Consider the following 8,914-nt stretch of genomic DNA (forward strand, 5'->3'; position numbering starts at 1 on the left):
GCTAATCATAAACAAAATAGATGGAAAGACTCAGCTTTTTTTTTTTTAATAAATATATTTTTATTGATTTCAGAGAGGAAGAGAGGGAGAGGGAGAGAGAGATAGAAACATCAATGATGAGAGAGAATCATTGGTCGGCTGCCTCCTGCACGCCCCCTACTGGGGATCAAGCCCAGAGCCTGGATATGTGCTCTTGACTGCAATCGAACCCTCAGTCTGCAGGCTGATGCTCTATCCACTGAGCCAAACCAGCTTGGGCAAGACTCAGCTTTTAGGTATGCCCTTAGGTATGTTTTTTGAACAACCAACAAGTAGTATTCTCTACTTGTAAGCTCCATCCTAAGAGCCTTGACCTATGGCACTTGTCCATTTCTGCCCCTTCTTCTGAAAGTCTTAACTGTGAAGATCAGGGAGTGAGCATTTAGAGATCTTAAATAGAGCCAGTCAGTTATTTGGTCAGTCTGTAGGTATTTATAAGTATTAGTTGGCCTATAACTGCAAAAGGCTTGTTTTCTCTGACTAGTCTTTGCCTAACAGGCTCCCTACATAAAGACATTCCTTAAGATTCTGTTCCTAGCTCTCTTCTCTCCTCCCTCTACTATCCCTGGGTGATGTCATTTATGCTTATGGTTTTAGCTACCACTGATATCTCAGAAACTCTTAAATCTCTATCTCCAACTTAAATTTCTCTTCTGAGTTCTCACAATGGCCAAACACTATTAATGTTATAACCTGGAGGGCTCTTAGGCAATTTTAAATCAACATATCCCAAACCAAATTATATTCTTTATCAACCCATTCTCTCCTCTCTATTCCCTTATTCCTTCCTATTCTTATTCCTCCTCCTTTGTTCCTGGGCTTAGTAAATTTGTTTCTTTTTCTTTTTAAATTTTTTCCCCTGCCCTAACCAGTTTGGCTCAGTGGATAGAGCGTCAGCCTGCGGACTCAAGGGTCCCGGGTTCGATTCTGGTCAAAGGCATGTACCTTGCCTGTGGGCACATCCCCGGTGGGGGTCGTGCAGGAGGCAGCTGATCAATGTTTCTCTCTTATCAATGTTTCTGACTCTCTATCCCTCTCCCTTCCTCTCTGTAAAAAAATCAATAGAATATATTTTAAAAAAAATTTGTTCCCCCTACATTTATTAAAGCTGGGGGGAGTGAAACAAGGGCTTAGAATAGAAGAAGCAACAGTGGAGAGCCTAGGCAGGGCTGCTTTGACTCACTAAAAAAGTTAGAGAAAAGGGATCTTGGAGACAGGTGCAGTGAGTTAGCTTGGGATGAACTGGTGCTGTCCTTTGCAACCCTGGTTTCAATGAGTTTAGAGTTTAGGGGATGCAGGCCTGTGGAGGAAGAAGAGGGAGAAGGGAAAGGTGCAAGCATGCTCCAGGGAGGGAGAGCATGCCTGTACACTTGTTTCTGTATCACTATCTTATACTGTTCCCCAACCATAAATTTAATAGGCTCTCAGTGTAATGAAATGTTTAGAATATGGGTGGGTGATTTCCTTCCTTCCTTCTTTTCTCCTTCCCTCCCTCCCTCCCTTGCTCCCTTCCTCCCGTTCTTCTTTCTTTCCAGGTTGTGGTTCTTGCCTGCAAGGAATCTATAGTTGAATTCAATAGAAAAGTTAACAGATAGTAAAAAACAAAGGACAATGAAAGGTTAACTGAGGTTAAGATTCTAAGTAAAATGGAAGTCTGGAAAGGAAGCATCTGAGGGCTAAAACCTCAGGAGTAAGCATCATGGAAGAGATGTTGACCAAGAACACCCTAGGTGGGTTAGGGATCAAAAGACCCCTTGGAAGCATTCAGAGTGGAGAAGCGATGGGCCATATGACCCTCAGCTTGTTTCTTGTGCAAGCAGAGTAATTGTCACCTCCCCCACTGGCTGCTTCTGTAAGTCATCTCAGAGCCTCATGGAATTTGGTTCCTTTAAAAAGGTTCTAATGAGGCAGAAACCCTAAAACAAGAGGATAAATAATCTACCATCTTAAGGAAGTAATTAGCTGAAAGTCATCTAGCACAAAATACCCCCCACCTAGTAAAATATCCACAAAAATCTACAGGGATCCTCTCCTTAGATTATCATTATGGATCCTCAGCAGGAGTACTTCAGTACAAGGGTATTAAAGGATTTGTGGAACCTCTGATGTGTTATTTTACATTACCTTCCCTCTTTTGAAAGCATTTCTTGTTTTAGGTAGCATTTATTTCTTCTTACCCCAGAAATGGTTTCGCTTTGAAGGATCAGTGGAGGGAAGGTCTGATGATGTTCCAAGGGCAACGATGTGAATATAGGCAACAACCTACATAGAACTATTATGATCAATGAAAAACTACTCCAACTGGAAAGAATTCTTGTTGGGGAGCAGAGCTCAGAATAGATTAGAAAGCCCAGAAACAGACTTGGGTTTCAGTGGGAAAGGATAGTGTTTAGGACAAATGTCTAACCATTAAAAAAAAAATTCTGTCACCTTCTAGCAAAATAAATTCTAGATGGATTAAATATTTTTACATAAAAACTAAAGTAATAAGTATACTAGAAAACAGTTTCTTAGGGCACCAACGGCAGAAACTATAAAGGAAAAAGTGTGATAGATTATCTTAAAAAATTGCAGCAGACACCATAAACAAAATAAAAAGCAGATGACAAACTGGTTACAATTGATTTGAGAGTGAGAGCGAGAGCGAGAGTGAGAGAGAGATTTGTTGCTACTTATTTTTTAAATTGATTTGAGAGAGAGAGAGAGAGAGAAGCATTGATTTGTTGTTCCACTTACTTTGCATTTATTAGTTGCCTCTTGTATGGGCCCTGAGGAGGGGTCAAACATGAAACCTTGGCGTACTTAAGGCCGCTCTACCAACTAAGTTCTTTGGCCAGGGCACAAAGAGTTTTCAACATGTCTTTAAGTTGAAATGTCTCCAACATGTCTTTAAGCCACTTACAAATCAATAGGAAAAACACAAAAAGGAAATAGGCCAAAGTCATAGAAGAATAAATACAAATGACCAATAAAGCTTATAGAAAAAGGCTGTTTTAACCCAGCTGGTGTGGCACAGTGGTTGAGCATTGACCCATGAACCAGGAGATCATGGTTCAATTCCTAGTCAGGGCCCAGGTTTTCAGGCTTGATTCCCAGTAGGGGGAGTATGGAAGGCAGCCAATTGATGATTCTCTTTCATCATTGATGTTTCTATTCCTCTCTCCCTCTCCTTTCCTCTCTCTGAAATCAATAAAAACATTTTAAAAAAATAAAAGGGGCTTATAAACAAAAAACAAAAACACACAAAAAAAGAAAAAAGCTGTTTCACTTATAATCCAGAAAAGGCAAACAGAAGTGAGATATCATGTTTCAACTGTTAGACTGACACATATTAAACAAAATATTTATTGCTGCTGAGGGCTTGAGGAAACAGGAACTCATACTGTGTTGCTAGGGATATAAATGAATACAGTCTCTCTGAAGTTCAGTTTGGCAATATTTATCAAATTTAAAGTGCCCACACTATTAAACCAGCAATTTTACTTCTAGGTATTTATCCCAAGGGCAAGTATACAGAGATATATGTGTGAGGATATTTGTTACTATATGTTACTATAGAGTTTCTAATAATCAAAATGGCCATTGATAGGGTCAAATAAATTGTGGAATGTCTATACAATGATAAATGAAATAGATATATAATTATTAACTCAGAAAGATGGCTATAGTATATACATGAGAAAAATAGCATGTGAACCTGTTTCAATTGAAATATTTATTTAAAAATTCATGCAACACATTGTTAACAGAAATTATCTTATCTGATTCAGAAAAGAAAAAGCCACTTAAAAAAATAAGAAATAGATTCTGACTTGACTGTGGTTGGTGGTGGGTAGGTTAAAACCAGATTGGAGGACTAGGTAATGAATAGTGGTGATAAAAGCAGTGTTTATGGAAGGATTTATGGTGTGAATGTATGACATGAATGAAGTGAAAAATGCAATTAGATAAATAAGATAGTGGCAGTCTAGGTCTGAAATAATGAGGCATAAACTGGAGTAGGCAGTGGGATGATAAGGACAAGGATCATTCTGAAGGAAACACTGATTTGATAGTTTCAGTCAGGAGGAAGATAAAGAAGAAAGAGTAGCAAGTCACTGATAATACCATGGTGTCTGTCTACCCAGCGGTTCTCAACCTGTGGGTCGCGACCCCTTTGGGGGTCAAACGACCCTTTCACAGGGGTCACCGAAGACCATCGGAAAACACATATATAATTACATTTTTTGTGTGATTAATCACTATGCTTTAATTATGTTCAATTTGTAACAATGAAATTGAGGGTCACCACAACATGAGGAACTGTATTAAAGGGTCGTGGCATTAGGAAGGTTGAGAACCACTGGTCTACCCTGTGAATTTGGAAAGTTATTTGTCATGACAGAAATGGAGGTAACTGGAAGAGAGAACCACTCTTCTAGAAGGGGAGACAAATTTGTTTCTTGGAGTTGAATTTGAAGGGCCAGATGTATATCCAAATGGAAATGTTTTGTAGGCTGGAGATTCCTATTTAGAGAAAAAGTTATTTCTAATCTAGAGGCAATAGGTGGGAGTGGGGACTCTTTAGATTTGACACCTTTAGATACTTGAGGAAGGGGTGATCATGTATCTTGGTTCTCTCTTTCCTGTTAGCAGTCCCGACGGATTCTGGAGAGGAGTGTGTGGCAGTGGTCTCAATTGGAACCTGAGTAGAGAGCTTAAGAAGAGGTAGGAGTGGGCAGTACTGATAATAAAACAACAGCCACAGCATTATTTAAAAAGCACTCTACCATTTACAAAGGCCATTATATACAGCGACTTAGCTTACACAGTCCTGTATGCTGTGTGCTATTATTTTGCTTCTTTTATATGGACACTGAGACACAATTAGAGAGTAGAATTCAAACTCAAACTCAGGTATTCAGGCTTCAAATTCTATTTCTCAGTTCTTCACTCTCCATCTCTTAGAGATGAATTTTCCAAGGAGGGAAAGAATAGAGCAAAAGCTGCAGCCTGGAGCTAGGGGTATCCACAGTAAGCGGTGGGAGGAAGAAGAGGGGGAGACACCATATCACTCATAGTCACTGCCTTGTCCCCTGCCCCTTGTAGGCCCTGACATTCCTCTAAACTAGAGAATGTTGGATTTCTGTTGAATTCAAGGGGGAAAATGTCTGAATCTGTCCATAAATAGCTTGAGGTATTTCGGAAATAAGGTCGCCAGTTTGGTTACAGCAGAGTTAGTGTGTTGGCTTAGTGGTTTATTGAATTCTGGCTTCATTCTTTTGAAAGTAATACAGTAAAAGCATATTACTTTGAGCCAGGAGGGAAGGGCTTGTCTGAATTAATTACATGAAAATAATTTTTTTACAAAGTCATTAGGTTTGTTTACTTTTGGGATCACATAGTAAATCACTTGTGTATGTGCCAGCTGGTAGAGTTCCTAAGAGGACCTGCTTTAATGAGTAAAATAACCAAAGTCTTAAGTCACTTCAGTTTTCCAGCTGACAATCATATTTATGGGTTTAAATTATTTGCTAACCCATTCTAATAGCATAATCACAAAAAGTAGTTATTTCCTGTCAGAAGTTCTGAATTAACGGGGGCCACTTTAAAGAGGTTCTTAGGCAATTGCTAGACTAATATCCTCTGAGAGTCCTGCAAGACATCCTTGCAGCCCAGTGCTTGGAGCAGAGTGTGCAGTCAGGAAGCCGTGGTTGAGTGAGTGAGTGAGTGAGTGAGTGAGTGAGTGAGTGAGTGAAGGACCAAAGAACTCTTTCTCCCTGAGGCATATTGAGCTGTGAGGAAGTCTTCCCACAGTCTCACACTGCAGCTTAGCCGGATGGCTTTGAGGACAAGTCTTTCCTTTGGATTTTGTGGTGGGAAGGGAGGAAATGGAAGCACCATGGGAAGTTTCTGCTCTGTGAGCTGGTGACTCCACAGAGAAGGGACGTTGTCCAAACCAGTAAGCTGGTGTCTGTTGAGTCCCAGTCGCATGATCTTTCCTTCTAATGAGATCAGGCTGCTGAGAAAGTCTCTGAAGCAAGTGAGGAGGCCTCTAGAGGTATGAGATTTCTTGTTGGCAACCTGGATCTTACCCAGAGAGGGCAGCTACTTTCCAAGTTCTCTGGGGACCTCTCCAAGACCCTTCCTCCTCACTGCCTGGATTCTAAATCAGGAGCCTCTTGGGCTCATTGCTAGCTTTTGCTTACCCAGCCTGGCCCTGCCCTTTGTCTGTGTGCCATTGGTGATTTTTCGCCCTGCTAGAAATTACACCCTCTGTGAGGGTAAAGCAAACTGGGAGGTTCTGGATCTGGCTCCAGAGAGACTGGGGCTGTCACCTGGCCCTGCCCTATGTTTCCTGATGTGCATTCCCTGCCACTCTTTTACACAGTACTCCAAGCCCATAATTCTACTTGTGTAAGGACTAAGGACTGGCTTCTTCAGAAGGATTGTGGGAGCAAGAATGTCAGTGCTTTGGAAGAAGCTCCTGACGTGTCTCCATGTCCTGCTTGAGGAGAATTATTGGTCTCAGAGAGATATCTAGCAGTTGTATTGGGAGTGATAGGGGGACTTGGACACTCTTCATATCACAAAAGGATTTGCCACTGAGTTTTTTTTTAAAATATATATTTTATTGATTTTTTACAGAGAGGAAGGGAGAGGGATAGAAAGTTAGAAACATTGATCAGCTGCCTCCTGCATGCCCCCCACTGGGGATGTGCCCGCAACCAAGGTACATGCCCTTGAACGGGATCGAACCTGGAACCTTTCAGTCCCCAGGCCGACGCTCTATCCACTGAGCCAAACCGGTCAGGGCTGCCACTGAGTTTTTTAAAGCATTGAATCTGCTTTTCAAGATAAAATTTTATTTTCATGCTGTAAGTAATGTGCAGTTATTCACATCAGAAAAAAACTTTTGAGACTTTCTAGGCAGACATCTTGTTTTAGAAAAGAGTAAACTCTGGAAGGGTCCAGCAAGGACAAAGTCATGCCTGTGTTGAGGAGCTGACACTCAAATGATGTGAAAGGAGTTGAAGCAGAGGGAGCAGACTGCATGAGAGGAAGTCTCAGTGCTCCTGGAGGAGCATTTCTTGGGGTATTTCTCAGGTGAAGGAGGAGACAAATGCATTCCTCCCCCCAATGCCCTGCTCATATCCCTTCGATTGGGTAAATTCTGCCTCACTGTCTTTTTTTTTTTTTTTAAATCCTCACCCAAGGATGGATGGAAATATATATATTTATATCTTTTAGAGGAAGGGAGAGAGAGAGAGAGAGAGACAGACATCTGTCAGATGTGAGAAACATTCATTTGTCCACACACACCCTGACCAGGGATTGAGCCCACAACCTAGGTATGTGCCCTGATGGGAATTGAACCCACAATCCTTTGGTGTATGGGACTGTGTTCCAACCAATGGAGCACCATCCAGGACTGCCTCACTGACTCTTACCTTAGTCCTTTCAGACTGAACCCCAAACAACACAGTAATACCTCAGTGTTTGAGATTTTGCAAGGCATGTGTAAATAAGTAAAACCCTAAATTACAGGATGTAACTGACTTAATGCAACTTTATTAATTTCAATATATATAAAAACTAATATTAAGTTAACAAAATGTTAGTGGAGGCTCTTCAGGGGGCCTGATTTAATTAGTCAATTAGATTGATTAGTAATTAGAATTATATAATCTATAATTGGTGCTTGTAAAGTCCATTAATTCATTTATCAAATATTTATTAACTGCAGTTCTATGATAACTTGAGATAAAGTGACAGAGTATGACAAGTATAGACTAACTGTGGGAACTCAGAGGAGAGATTGTTTTGATTTTAATTTTTTTGATTATTTTTCCCCCATCACCATTTCTCTCCCCTGTACCCTGTTTCACCTCCACCTCCCTCTTCCCCCTTGAGGAGAGATTGTTTTTAGCTTTTGGATCTAGAGAATCAGGGAAGCTGTATCTAAACAGCTTTCTTCCTTTTTTTTAAAAAAAAAATATTTTCATTGATTTCAGAGAAGGGAGAGGGAGGGAGGGAGGAAGAGAGAGACACATCAATGATGAGAGACAATCATTGATTGGCTGCCTCCTGCATGCCACCTACTGGGGATTGAGCCCACAACGCTGGGCAGGAATCGAACTCTGACCTTCTGGTTCATGGATCGACACTCAGTCACTGAGCCATGCTAGCCGGGCCAGCTTTCATTGTTTTAAGGAACACTTTAAACAATCTTCCTTATACCCTATTCAGAGGTAATGTTGACACAAAGGAAATCTATTATTCCTATTATTAAAAATTATTCTTATTATTAAAACTCTGAATTAATAGCAACACAATGTATTTCCTTTCACTATGCTTCTTTGCTAATCTCTAAAGCAATTTTCCAAAGAACAGACCTTTGGTAAATAAGACCAGTCCACTCTCTCCTATGAGACAGTACCTCTGCAGCTAGCAGATGGAAGGAGGGTGTGGACTCAGTCAGGAAGGCCACTTTTTCGAGAAGCTTTTCTGTGAAATGAGGAGCGTTAGTGAAGGGGAGACACGGGATCTAGAAGCATATCCCTGTGCTATGGAGAACAAACTATTAAAGAGGATGAAGTTGGAGATTGAAAGAAAAATAAAAATTGTTGAGCAAGGCGCTGGCGGAGCAGGTTACTATATCCTGAGCACTAGTACAGAGATTACACTTGAACTGAACTAGGACTAGGCTACCACCACTACCACTATCTACTGCTTTTCTACCTTCTGCTGCCACTCTTGAACACTTTTAAGTCTCATTTGTTAGGGGGAGGGATATGATAGGGCAGAGGAATTTGGTAAGATTTTGGGGAAACAGAAAGTTAGAGTTTCCTTCCGTTGGGTTTTGTTTTCTCTAGGCAGAAGTTGAGGTCATCGG

Source organism: Myotis lucifugus, unplaced genomic scaffold (genome assembly GCF_000147115.1).
Source record: "Myotis lucifugus unplaced genomic scaffold, Myoluc2.0 scaffold_108, whole genome shotgun sequence".
Lineage (NCBI taxonomy): Eukaryota > Metazoa > Chordata > Mammalia > Chiroptera > Vespertilionidae > Myotis > Myotis lucifugus.